General features: G+C 41.1%; 1 protein-coding gene and 1 long non-coding RNA gene across 2 annotated transcripts in view; one reads left to right on the top strand and one right to left on the bottom strand.

Annotated features, from left to right (window-relative positions):
- TMC3 (transmembrane channel like 3) overlaps nt 1-16,278 on the bottom strand; it is a 283,418-nt gene that overhangs the window by 242,319 nt on the left and 24,821 nt on the right. The window lies entirely within an intron of this gene.
- Nucleotides 1-16,278, top strand: part of LOC308201067 — a 28,447-nt gene that overhangs the window by 6,905 nt on the left and 5,264 nt on the right. Inside the window, exons 2-4 of the long non-coding RNA XR_013956020.1 lie at nt 9,966-10,083; nt 12,231-12,320; nt 15,632-15,700. This is a non-coding gene — a long non-coding RNA (uncharacterized lncRNA). The remainder of the gene's footprint in view (nt 1-9,965; nt 10,084-12,230; nt 12,321-15,631; nt 15,701-16,278) is intronic.

The following is a 16,278-nucleotide window of genomic DNA, read 5'->3' as shown; positions in this document are numbered from 1 at the left end:
ATTCATAACTTAAGCGCACTGCACAATAAACTACAGTACACTTGGATTTCACTTTTAGAAGCTGTTTTGTCACTTTTTATACTTCAAGGATTGTAATTCCTTACAACAGTGGCAGCTTGAAATGCATTACAATGCCTAATTCTTTTGAGACTTAATTGTAGAATGCTCTTAACATGGCCTTTAAAATAAAACACAATCTAAGTACCACAAAAACCTTACAGCTACTTCCACAATTAAATTCCTTCAATGAAAAGCAGTATCTTGTAATTTTGCAAGTCAAAGCAGCAGCTGTATAAGCTGAAGCACAACTCAGTAGAAGCAGATGCCATTAACCATCAAGACTTTTCTTCAGAATAGGAGCCAATATGACACCAAGGTATTTGTGAATGACATGCTCTTGTGTATTCATATGAATATAAGGCTTGAAAAAGGACAAGTATTTTCATTACTGCTTGGATCGTTCTCACAGCAGTCAGCAGGAGTTTTGTCGTACTCTTCCTACTGATAACAGTAGGATAGGATTTGCTTCTTTTAAGGCATCACCACCTTCAGTTTCCACTAAACTAAGTTAGCTCACCTAAAACTTAGCATGCACCGAAGTAGAATACTTCTTGAAAAAACAGTTGAGAGGCACAAGTGATAACAGCTAAAATTCAAGCCATCTTTATTAAAACTAACACAGCACATTTTTCACTCCCTCTCCTGCCCTTCCCTGAGACCCTCTGCTACATTCCAGTATAGCAAGCCCCTGGGTTGTGTCCAGGGCTGGTTTCAAAGCCACTAGACAGAATGGCATATATCCGTATACATGTCCAGCTATCATTACCATGCTATATTTATCTCTCTTCTGAGATTAAAATTGAGATGTGCTTGGAAAATAAAAGGGTTGTTTTTTTAAACCAAAATAAAATTGTTTCAACAAGAAAACTGTTTAAAACTACAGCCAATACATATTTCCCTGCATTCCCAAATCAGTTGTGTTGCTGCCTTTTTGTAAAGGTAGATGACACTGGCACTTCAGAAATGGCTGCAGTTCCCCAAGTGATGACAGAATTTTGCATCCCCGCCCTATTCCCACTGAGTGCCAGAATCCTTTCCAATGCCTGCAGCAATGCTTTGAAGTAGGTGCAATTGCAGCAAATGCAAAAGATTAAAGGATTCTGGAGTTCATGGAGAGAGGTGCAGAGCTCACTATCACCAACAAGATTCATCTAACATTTTAATTTTTTATTTAAAGAATTTCATCATGAAAAGAGTTACACCATAATACCTTTCCGCAGGATATATTTTACATAACTATGTTGCCTGTGACTTAATTCTTAGATGCATATAAATGGGCATACGTCTCAGCCTTCCACCATCATTCCTGGGAGACAGTACAGGGTCTCACCCACAGACAACAACATAGCAAGAACTGAAAGGATGAAATATGTTCAAAAGAGACAGCAATACTACCGCTTTTCTTTTTTTTTTTTTTTTTAAGCGTCTCTCACATTTTTGAAGAAGCTACCCTCTCCTGCAGGGGAGGTAATATTTTTGACAGATTTTCCTTTTTGTTAAACATTTCACTTATTCAATAGTCTGTTGGCTTAGAAATTACGAGTTGGGACTTTCAAAAAGCAACTGATGACATATGAGCACCAATAATATGTCCCTCCAAAGGTGGCCTACAAAGTGCTATTCCTTTCAAAACAAGGATCTTTATTTTTCACTTTTCTTTAAAGTTCCTAACCAAGTCAAAATTGAGAACTCAGCCCAGTGCTAGTTTCCACATTACTAATTATTTCCAAACCTCCTGGCACATGTACTGCTAGCAAGACTTCATGCATGCATGGTACCAGGACACATTCACATCTGCTTTGAAATGGCCCAGCATAACGCAGTCTTCCCAACTGATTTCCTTCTAATTTATATTAATATGCAAGAGACAACTCCCTGTTGCAGTTTTATTTCTCTAGCTGTTTAGATGTAGGGATGCCAGATGTGGAATCAGGACCAGTCTTAGATGAAAGACCTCAAATAGTGCTGAGAAGCAGAAGCCTCTTCTGTTACTTTACTATCTCTTTACTCTGGGTCTGTCTGCCCAAACCTCACCCCAAAAGCCTTGAGCTCCAACCTCTTCCCTTCCCTTATGGCACATCTTGCCAACCCTAATCAGGACCTCATTGTCATATCCCTTTCTTCCAGGCTTAATACCTCGCAGCCCTATAGTCCCAGCCCACCACAAAGCCTTTCACCTCCTGCCCATCTGCTCCTTCCTCAACCTCTTTCCTGACTCTGCAGATCCCAGCATTGCCTTAGGTGATGCAGAGCACACGGCTCTGCAAACAGCGGCGGTGTCTTCAGGCAGTAACATGTTGGAGGTATCTATAGTAGCTGAGCTATCACAACCACAGCAAGCTGCTTCTACATTTACTGCTGAGCTCCTGAGCAGTCTGCTGGCTCTCATCTGCAGTTCCCAGGAATCAGGTGGGAAGGCAGGAGACTCCCAGCACAGTTCACATATTGTGCAGCTGGCCCCAGTGAAGACTAGGAGAACGTATTACTGATGCACTTTCATTTTATGCAAAGTTATCTAGCTACATTTAACAAAGGCTGAGCTTGGATTTTTGCCAATGAAAGTCCAGTGTTGCTGCGATGAAGTTGTTTGCAGATCTTAGTTTCTCCTCCTGAACAAGCCATGCACATTTACATAAAGTGTCTGGTCATAGAATCATTTAGGTTGGAAAAGACCTCTAAGATCTCTTTCTCGTGGCCAAGAGGGCCAATGTGATCCTGTCGTGCATTAAAAGGAGCGTGGCCAGCAGGTCAAGGGAGGTGATCCTCCCCCTCTACTCCACCCTGGTCAGGCCTCACCTGGAGTACTGTGTCCAGTTCTGGGCTCCCCAGTACAAAAAAGACAGGGATCTCCTGGAAAGAGTCATGCAGAGGGCCACAAAGATGATACAAGGCCTGGAACATCTTCCCTATGAGGAAAGGCTGCGAGACCTGGGTCTGTTCAGCCTGGAGAAGAGAAGACTGAGAGGGGATCTTATCAATGTGTATAAATACCTGAGGTATGGCAGACAGAGGGATTTGGCCAACCTCCTCTCAGTGGTTTGTGGGGATAGGACAAGGGGCAATGGCCACAAGATAGAGCACAGGAAGTTCCGCACCAGCATGCTTCTTCACGGTGAGGGTGACGGAGCACTGGAACAGGCTGCCCAGGGAGGTTGTGGAGTCTCCCTCTCTGGAGATATTCAAGACACATCTGGATGCCTACCTGGGCAACCTGCTCTAAGGAGCCTGCTTTGGCAGGGGGATTGGACCCGATGATCTTTTGAGGTCCCTTCCAACCCCTTCGATTCTGTGATCCTCTAATCCAACCTTTAACCTAGCACTGCCAAGTCCACAATTAAACCAAAACACTCTTCCTCCTCCATCCCATCCAGAACTGCTGAAACACTTCACAGGTTCGTTACCAATCTCAGTGTCCAAGTCCAGGAACTCTTTTTCTGAACCTTTTCCCATTGCTGTATTACAAGAGTAATATTTTAGAAAAGCAGCAAGAAGAGGAAACAAGCAATAGAGTATTGGTTGTATAGTTTGAACACCTAAATTGCTGAAAGGCAAAGAACACAGCAAATCTAGTAAAAATATTTGCAAAGAAAAGTTTAAACCCCTAACAAACAAACAGCACTTGGTGAGTGACAGTACTCTGTGCTTAACAGGGTCAGCATGAGAGCCCTAAGGCTACAGTAAAGTCAAAAGACAAGAAAGTCTCCAAAACGAGGACACAGTTTGTACACACCTTGTGCACGTGCTTCTTCACATGTGAAGAGTTTCTACTAAATAAATAAGGATACTAATGAAAATATTAGCCTGTAGCAGCCTGTAGCACAGCTTTGGCTGGGTACCACGCAAAATGAAAAAGCAAAACAAAATTAAGAATTTTAAAAAATAGTAGTGGTGACAGCAAAATTTAGCTTCTTGCTGTTTTATCTTATATTCTCCAAAGAGGAATTATGAGGTTATTAGAGTTACTTAACAGTTTTAAACTTCTTCACTTTTGCGTAGAGAGTTCCTGGTATTTTCAAGAGGGTTGGCACCAAGGAGCTTGTTTAATTTGTCTTCTTTTGTGGCTGGATGGCCCCTTGCTCTCCCCCACTCCTACACCACAGTCACGCTAGGGTAGAACACAGCCTGAGCTGACATCCTCACATCTCCTCCAGCCTTTGGAGCTAAATTTCTCTTTTATTTTAAGCAAGCAAACAAAAAAACTAGTACAGTAGTGCCTATAAACCCGGAAGACTGAACAGCTAGCACTCTGTTTAAGCTACTCTGCCCCCTTCCCCTTTCTTTTTGGACAAACCTTTAATAACCCAGAGGTGCGAACAGATGAAAGTGACAGAGCCAAAGCCAACAACTCAAAATACAAAATAACTCTATTCCCTGCCTGGTGACTTCTAAGTTTCCTTGGCCAGTCCTCAAAGTTTCTTACAGAGACCAGAGGCCCTTATCTGATGGAATTCAACATCAGCAACTTCAAAGTCGTGCTCTGCGGGCGTGATGGGGAAATCAATCCAGCCATGATACACACTGATTAGATCAGCTATTGCCACTCAGAAGAGAAATCTGCGGACAGTCCTATAGAAGTGTCAGATCAGCATTCATCAACAAAGCAAAAATGAATCAAACAGAAGAGCAATCCTTCAAGGAGCAGGGAATGAAAGAAAATATCTCAATGGCTGTCACCACAAACCTATGGCACGTGCATGTTTTATTTATTTTTGACTGTGTTCAGTTCTGCTTCTAATCCCACGGGAACACTACGGACAAGGAAATTGTAGAGGAAAATGGCAGTTAGAGATACAAAGCATCATCCATTCTGGAAGAACATGGAACTAACGTACTCTTTCAGACTGGAAAAGATATGATTAACATGAAAATAAAGTATCACAACACAGCTCTAGAGTTGAAGTTTCTCCTCTGCACTAGAACATTTCTTTAAATCAACTTGGAGGATCTGACTTCGTGGCAGAGAGCCACTGACAGCTCCTCAGTTCACAGTCCTCAGCTGAAAGGCCATTTCAAGTTGCACATAGCAGGCCAGGTTGTAGAGAAGTTTCCTCAACACCACCACCTCAGCCAGAGGACAGGACCAAACCAGGTTGATTCAGTGTTTCTACCAGATGGCGTGTGCCAAGAGACTCCCACAGAGCGCTGGCTAGAATTTAAAGCTGCCCTAAAGATAACATGCAATCTGAAATCGGAGACTGTGCAAAGATGCCACCTGCTCCCCCTTGCAGTGTAAGCAAGCCTCTGGAATGGAGCCAGTTCCAGGGGCATAGATTACTGCAGCTTGTTCACACTTCTATGCATATGTGATTGAACGTGTTTTTTCCTAGTGCAGAACTGTTATTCCAGAATAACAGTTGGTTGTTGGTGTTGGGTATTTTCCCACATTCCCCTAGGTAGGTGCCATGTTGTCTGGAGAAGAGAAAGAAGATGAGAAAAATCTATACCTTCTTAAGAATTCTCTTTAAACAAGTTTAACTCCCTCATCCTTCAAGTCAGGATGAACATGTGCTATTTTACTCAGACAGTTCAGACAAGACCAAGCTACCAAACAATTCAGAAGGGACAGGATCAATATTTCCCCTATAGCAGGGCCTGTCTTGCTGGCTCAGAAGGCTTTTCATAAAACAATTTAGTGCAAAGAGCCCCCTTACCCTTTGAAATTCAGAATTAAGTTTTATTTATTTATTTATTGCCAGGAACTGTTCAACATCTTTCACCAAATAGTACATCTGTCTTTCTAAACTTACAGGCTTTTGATACAATAAAATGTGTTCTCCCCTCCACATCTCTACTGCAATTCAAACCATGTCCCTGCCAGAGAAAAAGGTAAATTACTTGGTTACAGGTGACATGACATGTTTCATACAGCTTTTGGACTGTTTCAAACCATTTGCATCTTTCCTTGCTGCCTAGATCGTTTTAGAAGAAAACTAGCAGTTTTCTCTACAGCCCTAGGAGCAGTGTCCCTCAAGTGAACCCACAAAGTTAGTCTGAACTGAACACCGCCAATTTGTCTGGTGCCTACAAAGGCACCAAGGGACCCTGGAAAAGAGGATGCCAAGCCCCACTACAAGCTTCTGCAAGACAACATCCAGGATACCCATAGGATCAAATCCTAACTCAATGAAAGTTTCCACTTCACGAGGGATGCATGAGTGGCAGTTTCCAGTTCAGAAAAAAGTCTAGTCACCTGCCTCATATCACCATTAAGTTTCTTTACCCAAGCCAGCTATTTCCAACACTACTGAGTGAACTAAGGAACTAAAATTTTTGCTCTCTAACTAGCAACCTCAAATAGTGACCCGAGCAGACAAAGATGTCAACCCTGAACCCGTTATCTACGTTCTTCCCCATCATCTAAAAAGCATAGCTTTGAAAAGCCTCTGAGTAAACCAAGTGTAATTCCTGTTCCAAGCAAGTTTCAGTTTGAATTTTGGGCCATGGGTGTAATACAGATGGCTATGGGGGGATGGGGAACATACTATCTGAGCTTTACTGAGTTTACTCCCTTCTCTTTTACAGAAGATAAGCATGTGAACATGATAATTACCACCTGACAGATCTAGTTCACAGCAAAGTCAGCTGAGTCTCACAGGCCTGCAACAACATGTTAGCCTGAAGAAAAAAAAAAGTGTTTTAAATACTGCTATAAAATCTAGTTGATAATTCAGATACTGAGCATTGCTTCTAAGGAAGGACAGTCTGAAAGGTTGCTTGAAATCACCACTCCACTGCTCCAGGGATGTCTCATGGATGCCATCCAAACTCCAGTGTAACTTTGGTTGCTCCCTGAAGCATCCTACAACACGTGCTTAGGTTTTGTACTTTTGGCCTCCTCCAGGAAATGGCAGCTGCCTTACTTTGGATGGCAAGAGGCCATTAAAATTAATTGTTTGTGAAAACCTTAATAAATTTAAGACAGGGGGTATCTTTTTTTTTTTTTTCATTGTAATGACAGGAGCAGCATGTTAACTTGTACCGTTGTGGCTGGCAGTTTCCCAAGTTGCAGATCTCAGGAAGAGACAGTGAAGTGTCAGATGGTTTTTTTCTGCACCTTCCCACCCCATTAAAGTGCTCTACAAAGGTCTAATGTTTGAACAGGAGGAAGCATCACCTCTTGAATCTTTACACCACTCATTACTGCTTCAGCAGTGTTTGATTAGATTCTGCAGTTTAAAGTCAGATGCATTTTCCTGCCTGCATTGCAGAGAAGATATTTAGCAGATACATGGTATAACCTTTCAGTTACATCCAACTCTTAAATTGCAGAAAAATATTCTGTTGTCACTTCCAGCTGAAACTACAAGAAGAACGTTTTAACAGTCTCAAACCTGCTTATTACTGCTGAAGAGACTGAAAACAGGCGTATCTGGGAGAGAACAAGATACAACAATGCAAAAATAAAAGTCATGACATGGAGAACAGCTGCACAAAACAAAATTAGCAATGCTTTCACTGGTCAGAGCACATACTGAAATGATAACTAGAAACCCGGAGTGATATTATTATGCTTTTGTTATATGACCTTGTCAGAACTTCACTTAGCTGGAGACTGGCCTGCAGTTTTGTTCTTTCATCTCACCCCTAGAGCCAAGTATCACTTGGATGCATTTATTTTCCCAGCATGGCATTTTAGGAAGTTGTAATTTTATTCAATACATTAAGTTGTTCATCTGTTCTCAAAAAAGAACATCTATCTAAACTTGTCCACCACGTATCTAAACAGTAAGTAAAATCACAGCATTGAAAAAGCATTTCATTACCAACCATTCAGACCACAGTTTTGTTAGGAAACAGTAATGAATAGCACATTTATGCTACAGGCTTCCTATGTCCTAAACTATGCTTTGACCACATTATCCACACTCAAAAACCTTCCTGTCCACCCTTGCTAGTGCTACAATTGCTACAGTGTGGGGAGAAATTCCAATTTTGCTTTCAGGCAGAATTTCTGAACATACACATTTGCAGTACAAGTCCTCCAAAAATGCTGGGAGACAGCTATGAGGGCCCATACAATTAGTCCGACTGTACCCATATACGCTGGGCTACTTGCTGCTCACCTGGTTAATATTTATCTCCTTCATTCTATGACAGCTGCTGTACTGTCTGCTAAGTAAACCCATGCAAGGCATTTCCCCATCATGTTTCCAGTTGCCTATGGAGCAATCTAGAGCTGTAGCTCAAGTTGTCCTTCCCCTCTATTCACTGCAAAAGTTCAGAGCTGCATTTGGAAAATACCAAACAAAACATCCCGAAGAAGTTGGTATAAGTAAGGGTCAGTCCTGACCAAGGGAGAGCTAAGAACCACTGCAGATGCAGCACATCCTCACTAGAAACTGAAGGTCTTAAACCATGCTCAGCACCAGAACAAGTACCCAGTCCTGCCAGACAGGCCACCAGGAATGACAGCATCTAAGCAAACAGCATCATTTCTAGGCCACGATCAGACTAGACAGCAATGGAACAGAATTCCTTCACATATTAGCAGCTTGTTGTGCCACCTTTTTCTTTAGCCTTCCAAGTATATATGCTGTCTGTCTAACCATATAATGAAACCTTCTCCTGTTAAGCACCATATGGTCAGGACACATCACAAGCCACCGCGTGATATTATAAGTGATCAGAAGGAATAAAGCAGAAGGTCTTGTCCAAAGGTCACCTCCTATTTGCTACCACCTGCCTTTCTTAGCAGGTGCTCACGGCCCTGCCTTTTCCTCAGCAAACACCCACAGAATGGTGAATAGCTTTAACAGCTTCAGATATTCACACACACCTCATAGCAAGTGAATTTTGGGAGCAAGTACCACTGCAGCCTTGAGCAGGGTTTGGGGACCCTGTTTCCCAAAGGAAAGTTCCTGGTCACACTCAGCACGTTCACCATGCAATAAAAATTCATAGCTATGTAAACCAACTGCCTCTCCAACTGGCCCACCAACACGTTTGGCCACGACACTCAAGTTTACATACCAGGTAACAGCTAGTTCTAAATTTCCATAGCCTCCCAGTGCTTACCAGGAAAAGCGTTTCTACAGAATTTCCAGATCCATGGTGCCAACACCAGGAGGCAATCCTAGCCGTGTGTCACTGACTCCACACCTGCTTCAAGAGCAGCAGTCTGAGCTGTGACTTTTACCAAGTGCCTTAATTCTGCAGGAATTAATTCCTTCCTCAACACATCCCTCCATCTTCTAGGATCAGAAGCTATTACTGAGGTCATCTCCTTTTTCCTTCTATTGGCATCCTGAATGCAACACCAGTGCAGACGCAAGCGGGAACTTTCTGATGCACAATCCTGCCTTGCTCCCAGCTGGAGCTGACCACAGCAAGGAGCAGATAGAGCTGAACTCACGAATGAACCCCCCAGGACCCATCTCCCAGAGCCTCACCACAGGCAAGGGAATCCTTACACTGACTTAGTATAGAAATCATGGTGCTAATTGGCATCCTTGCAGAACACCGGCAGAGAAGCCAGCACCCAGTAATTGTAGCTATATTGTCCGGGGTAAGCAGACATCAGTCCTGCAGCAATCCACATGGAGATGTGCAGATGTGCTTTGTAGGCTTCAAGCTACAGGGAGCCCGAAAACCAGCACAGATGCCTTGAACCACCACACTGAAAAGGAAAGTTTCCAGTTCCATTCTAAGATGATAGTTTTCTGATAGCGTTGTTTTTAATTTAAAAAAAAAACAAAAAAAACAAAACTTGTGTATACTGAAATCTTACACTCTCCTAGATATTTTTTTTTTTTTTTTTATGATTTTTAATGTATTTTGCTTAGGTACAGATAAGTGCTTTAAGTAAATCTGCTCCTTTAACAGTTTGCTTAAGAGGATGCTATTGCAATGAATTATCTTTCTTTAGCCACAGCTGCCTCCCAATGGACTTCTTATGTTTCTTACAGGGAATTTAACAGCAGTCTGAAGTCCTACAGAACTGACAAGCTACTCAGTTAGGGAGGCTCCATGCTGGGTGACTCCCAGAATCTCCTATTCTTTACAAACAACATTTCTGTTAAAAAGGTACAGAGTTTGTTTCCATATGCTCATGATTTCTCAATACTGCTGTTCTTACAAACTAGTAAATGAATGCCTCCAGCTAGCAGTAACATTTCTATCAATGTAACAGCCCAGCCCACAGGGATCTAATTTACTGAAACTGGTTAAGTGCTACACAAACATCATCTAGAGAGATTAATTGGCTGTTAAAGTTTGATTGCTTTGCAATCCCTTGGTGATGGTTGGAAAATGAAAAAGCGATCTTTTGTCATTACATAAATACCTTAAGGTATAGCATATATGCAGGGCTTTGTTTACATTTTCTAAACACAGCAAGTCTTCAGTGGGAAGGAGAGCTGTGACCCATTTATTTATACTGAAGTTTATTTAGTATATTCATTATGGATGACATTTTCCTGAAGTTTATTTAGAAGTAAAGTCTTCCCAGGCTGTAATTAATCCAAATTAAAACACATTTATGCTGATCATTAAAGCAATTTGTTGCAGACAAGCTTCCATTTGATCATTTCCCAAAGTCTGTATACTGTATTCTGGATCTTCAATTTCCTGAGTGCAACTTTCATTTCCCCTAACAAATGCCACAAACCAGATACCCCTGCACTTGGAATTTTTTCACTCAGAGGTTCCCTAAAGTTATATAAGAATTTGGTATCACTTATTTCTCACTTTTATTCATTGCTTAACCATCAGTTTTGTAACCTTAGCTTTCTCAGGGGTAGAGCCCTAATCAAATGTAAGGAAGTTTGCAGACGAACTCAAGCCCTGTTCACAGACCATGCTACCAGACTACGTGAGGAATCAGAAGTGGAGACACCAGCCAAATGAGCTGTCAGTGGGACCGTTTCATACAACTTCAGAAAATAAAAATAAGCTATTTACACAGTGCAATCCTATGGCTACAAGAAGATATTTTTCCTTGACAAACTGTCATCATTTAAACACACGCTGCCTCACTGACAACACCTATATCTACAATGACCCACTGAAACCTACAGGCATGCCTAAAGGTCTGGATGCCTCTCATTATTATTTGTATCAACCCTGAGGGTGACAGATCCTTACAACTGTAAGCATCACAAATATGTAGACACTGAAGTAAGAAAAAGATTAAGACCAGAATAAACTTACTGAAATCACTGTTAGCAACGTGCGTAAAAATTGAAATACATTGTATTTTATATCCAGGGGAAATTGCAGCCCTTTCAAATAATGGAAGAAGCCTTTTCTTTCTCAGACTCAGACAATTTGATCAGGAATCAGACAAGTCACATATGAAACCCTCAGCACACCACATTCAATTGCTCTTCCCCTGATATGTGACTAACAGCTCAGCATCCGGATTGCACACAAAGCTATAATGCAGGCAGGGTGGAGAAAAACTGAGAACCATACTACAGAGTTCGTGTAAAGTGTTTCTAAAACAGACTTCCAAAGCAGGGGCCCTACTTCTGTACCAGAATGAAGTATTTGAACAATTTGCAGGTAGCAATATGTTTGTAGTCTGCATACAAGAACACCAAAAGAAACCACACAAATACGCTGTATAATGTGTATGCCATTTACTGCAGAACTTGCACAGTTCTGAAGGAAGGAAATCAGAATAAACCATCCCCCTCCAGCTTGGGGTAGGAGTGCTAACCCATAGTGATCTCCCCAGCTGGTATAGGAAAATAGGTAGTGGTCTTTAAGGAAAAAGTAATGGAAAAAAACGATTCCATACATTAGCAGAAGCTCCAAAATTATCAATGCAAAAAAAAAAAAGCGCTCAGATATCATGGTGATGAGCAAGTAATAAAAACAAAGAGCACCCGCTTACACAGAAAGAGGCACAATCCTCTATTAGCGCTGTTCATTAAATGGGGTCAGACATAGTTTGTGCCAAAAAATGAGAGGTACGCCTGTTAGCATGGGAGAAACCTAGCTAGGTCCTATGGAGTGCCTCATCTGCAGCATTTGATAGCTTTGAACTTGCTTTTGGCCATTGCATTAGAACTTGGGGGAACAAAAAAGAAAAAAAAAAAAACAGAAAAGGCAAAGTTTGGAAAGCAAGTTTTTCTAAGCTAGATGTAAACATTAACTGCAATTGTTTGGGAAAGCAGCTGCACTGACAGACACGCATCCCCTTTTCTACCCATCTTCTCCTCCACCAGTGCCCTGTGCCACCTGCAGAGCCATCCTCACACCCAGAAGCACTTAGTCCAAAGACACCACTTGCACCCAAAAGATTACCACGGGATTTGGTAAGTGAGGGAGACTGAAGGCCAAGATTAAGAGGGAAAAAGGAATGCACTGTTTGGAGAAGCAGTTAACTATCACCTGCCAAGCAGCTCTTCTGCAACACCGCCTGGGCAACCGTACTGGAAGCCTGAATTTGCACAGTGTGCACAGTGGGTGAATACACCAAACCCTACTTTGAATTATTTAAAGCTAGCATACAGTTGGTTTGGATCAGGTTTGTATAGAATAGCCTGCTCAGATTGCTTCTCCCGTCGAGATTACTTTCCCTCAGTCATTGCAGTATCTAAATGAACTCGTTTCAAAACAGGCACCTATATCACTTAGGGAAAAATGCAGTTGAAAATAAGTAATAAAACTGTCTCTTTCCTGCAGGGAAAAGGGTCCTAACTTCCTTATGCTTACCAACACCTCCAAGATTGATGGTGCCAGTTGGATTCATCTCCCTCACATCCCATTAAGGGGGGAGCTATTTCCTGCCAAAGATACACTGAGCAGGCTACCCCAAGCTCATGCTCCAACCAGGAGATAAGGAAGAGGCAGCTCCCTTATTTACACCGCAGTCCTCTGGCAGTGACGCTCTTTGCCTTCTTTACTGCAGCTTACATGTTGGGATCAGCACTTCAGGGATTTTTATGTTCACTTGAAAGTGTCTTTCCTGGGCAGCACTCTCCGGAATCTCACCCATAATATATGATGTTTTAAATGTCTCCTGTTAGGCTTTTTTTTTTTTCCTCCCTATTTATAGCTTCCTAACTGACTGCATTTTGCAATTTATGAGAAGCTTAAATGATCTGAATCTCCTGTATCTAATTGTAGTGGGGGATGCCTCGTTATTTGTTGTGCCTTTTCACCAGTTCCTAGCCTTGAAATCCTCACTTTGTGCAGCACCCTCAGAGGCAATTACAGGACATGAGGAAAGCCCGCATCCCACTGCAGATACCAAGATCTTGCACTATGGTTTCTTTGTAGCCTGTAGGGCATATTGATGGTTCATTTGCTTCCTGAATTTGGCTCCCCAAGGTCTTCCACTTTTGTCAAAGCTTTAATGTTTCTGGAAGGATTTGATTTTTTATTTTTGGCTTTTCATCATCCTTTGGTTTATGCTTCAGCAGGTAAACAGTTAAACATCACTTTTTTCCAAGTGTTTTCTCATTTGGTCCATTAAAAGTCCCTTCAACTTTAAAACAGCTTCTAAGACTTTCCAAATGAATGACATCAAACAGTGAAGTCTAAAGTTTTCCAGTATGTTACTTGACCCTCTCAAGGCATTAGTCACATTCTAGACCTCAGGAATCTCTTAAACTGAGAATTTGTATTCGTTTTATTTATTTCAAAGTCCGCTTAAAGCTACAAAAGCTTTTAAGTCTCTATTTGCCAAGTAATACTGGAGGATATCAGCTACGCATGCCACGTTATTTACTATTTCTATCATTTGGAAACAATTCCTCTGTTGTTTCTCAGATAAAAACCAATCCTTGCATTTTTACCACTTAGTTACTGCACCTGCAAATCTTTCATCACAAGTCAGAATAATTTATCAAATTCAATTTATCCAACTCAAAAATCAATCACTGCTTTCCTACTGGGGTTACTAGACTTCCCTGTGCTACACTTTGGACTTATAAATACAAAGTAATAAGAGAAAATTATTCTAACTCCATAGGTAGCCCAGCGAAGAACTCCTTTAGTCCCTCAGTGTAATTCTTAGCAATGGATGCTATTTTTTTTTAGCAGTGATTAAGTTGAAACCATATATTGGATATTTTCCACAGGCTATGCTACTTTTTTTTTTTCAACCTTCGGAAGAAGGAAGACAAATATTTAAGTCAGACATCACAAGAACATGAAAGTTCTTACTTTCACTGATCCCAATTTAGCATACTACTTTTCCTCCACAGTTTTTAGCCTAATGCCTACATTCATGCAAATCAGTCGACTTGGAGCCTATTCCTAGTATGTAGCATTTGATACACAATATAGACCACATAAACGTGAAAGAGCTTAACAGCCTTCCAGCCCTTTACACTGATAATTAAGAAAAGCTTTGTCATTTTTTCCATTTACTTGTACTTTCTTCAGGAGTCTTCTGTTGAGAGAAGAATTGCCCACATTTCAAAGCAGCAGATGACAAATGGACAAAAGCTCATTTTTAAGCTCTCTGCTAGAGTGAGAGAATAGCACAGTTACATGGTGTTAGAGGAGATTAAGAAGGGAATAGATGCAGCCAAATCCTGCACAGGGGTCTCCATTTTGATTTTACTAAAAACAGCACACATGAATAGGTTACACCATCTCACCCCAGAGAGAGAGGTGCAGGGCAGAAGGGCTGAACAGGGCTATTGACAAACACATTTTCTTTACCTATTCTTATGTGTTTCTACACAAGACAACCAACTAAGAATTTTTGGGGTTTTGCTACAGTATTGCACAAAGCAATAATGCTCTGTACATACAGAAGGAGTCCTGCTGAGCAGCATCTGCAGGACACGCACTATATCAAAACATTTAAGCATTGGTAAAGGGGTGAACAAACACGTTTTGTTCTGGTAGAAGAACAGCAACACATCACACCTCATTCTTTCCCACTTGATTCTCCTTTGACTTTTCAATTCAAGAACAGTAACATCTCTCAAACATGATGGAATATGCCAAAAGATTGTGGGTACTGCCCATTTTGTTCATTTTCTTATTAAATTCTGACATAAAGACCATTGCCAATTTATGCACAAACTCCTGTATGTCAGGCACTAGGTACCTGACTTTCTCTAGTAAACACCTATATCTAAATACAGCAAAACGTTAATTAATCAACCAACATCAACACCTTGACTGCCTGAAGAGCATCTCTTTTCATGTCAAACAAGAAGTTTGGGGTGGGGGTTCTTACGTTCCTCCTTCACAGAACAAACTTGCAGGAATTCAGATGCTTCAAAATTAACTAAATTTAAGTACTTCTCTAAACATATCAAAACAAGCTTCCTAATGTAGCCCTTACAGTGCCAGGACTATAATTTTAACAGTATCCAGAGATGCTCATCAACTCCTACAGCAAACAGACATGGCACTGTCTTTAAAGCATCCCTCCCTGCAAGCAGCATTTATCTGTTACCACAGCCACAATATTACAGTATTTCTTGTCATTCCTGAGGGAATTGCTGTAATATACATGACACTGTATTTGTGCAGCACGGACAGGAGTACAGAGTCCTAACGCAGACTTCCAGGTAATTTGATCTCTGCCTTTATTATCTTGTTTTCACTAGACAGTTGTAAACGACTGGCTCTGGTATTATAATGTCTAATTTATCCACAGCAGCTTTACTGAACACTGCGACCCTACCGATGTGTCATTTTGGAAAATCCATGCCTGCAGTAGCCCAAGGTACTTTTCAATCATCTTTTTCAGATTTTTTCAGAATCAATGTTTAAAAAAAAAAAAAAGGAGGCGGGTGTTAAAAAAGTAAAGTCAGGAGCCAAGAACTCTCAGGAAACTAGTTAATGAGACTGAATTTGAACAGCAATTGTAGACGATGGAGTAAGCCACCCTCCCTCAAGTGAAGGCTATAATTTCTTCAAGGCAAGTACAAATGACATTTAAATCTATTTAAAATACTGTTAATTCAAGCAGAACATCTGGCCGATTTATTTTCCTTCCCCTCATAGTTAAAACAATATGCAAAATTCTGAAATGCATCAGAAGTTTTAAAGATCAGCCGGTTCAAAACATTTGTTCATGCGTCTCAGTTGACAAAGGAAATGTTTGCATCATTTGCACTAGTATGGTAATATTATAAAGGCATATTAAAATTCCCATTATAGTGGGAATACTTGAAGTTGAATATCACAGTCATTTCAAATCACACACAGAACAACTTGGCATGAAATTAATGTGGATGTGGGGTTTTGATTATTTTTAACAAATGTTTCAAGCTCTTTTCTTCTATCTTGCTATGCAGCAAG

Source organism: Anser brachyrhynchus (assembly GCF_964034855.1).
Source record: "Anser brachyrhynchus genome assembly, chromosome: 11".
Classification (NCBI taxonomy): Eukaryota; Metazoa; Chordata; class Aves; order Anseriformes; family Anatidae; genus Anser; species Anser brachyrhynchus.
Note: the sequence above shows the minus strand (reverse complement) of the source record. Positions and strands in the feature narration are given on the sequence as shown.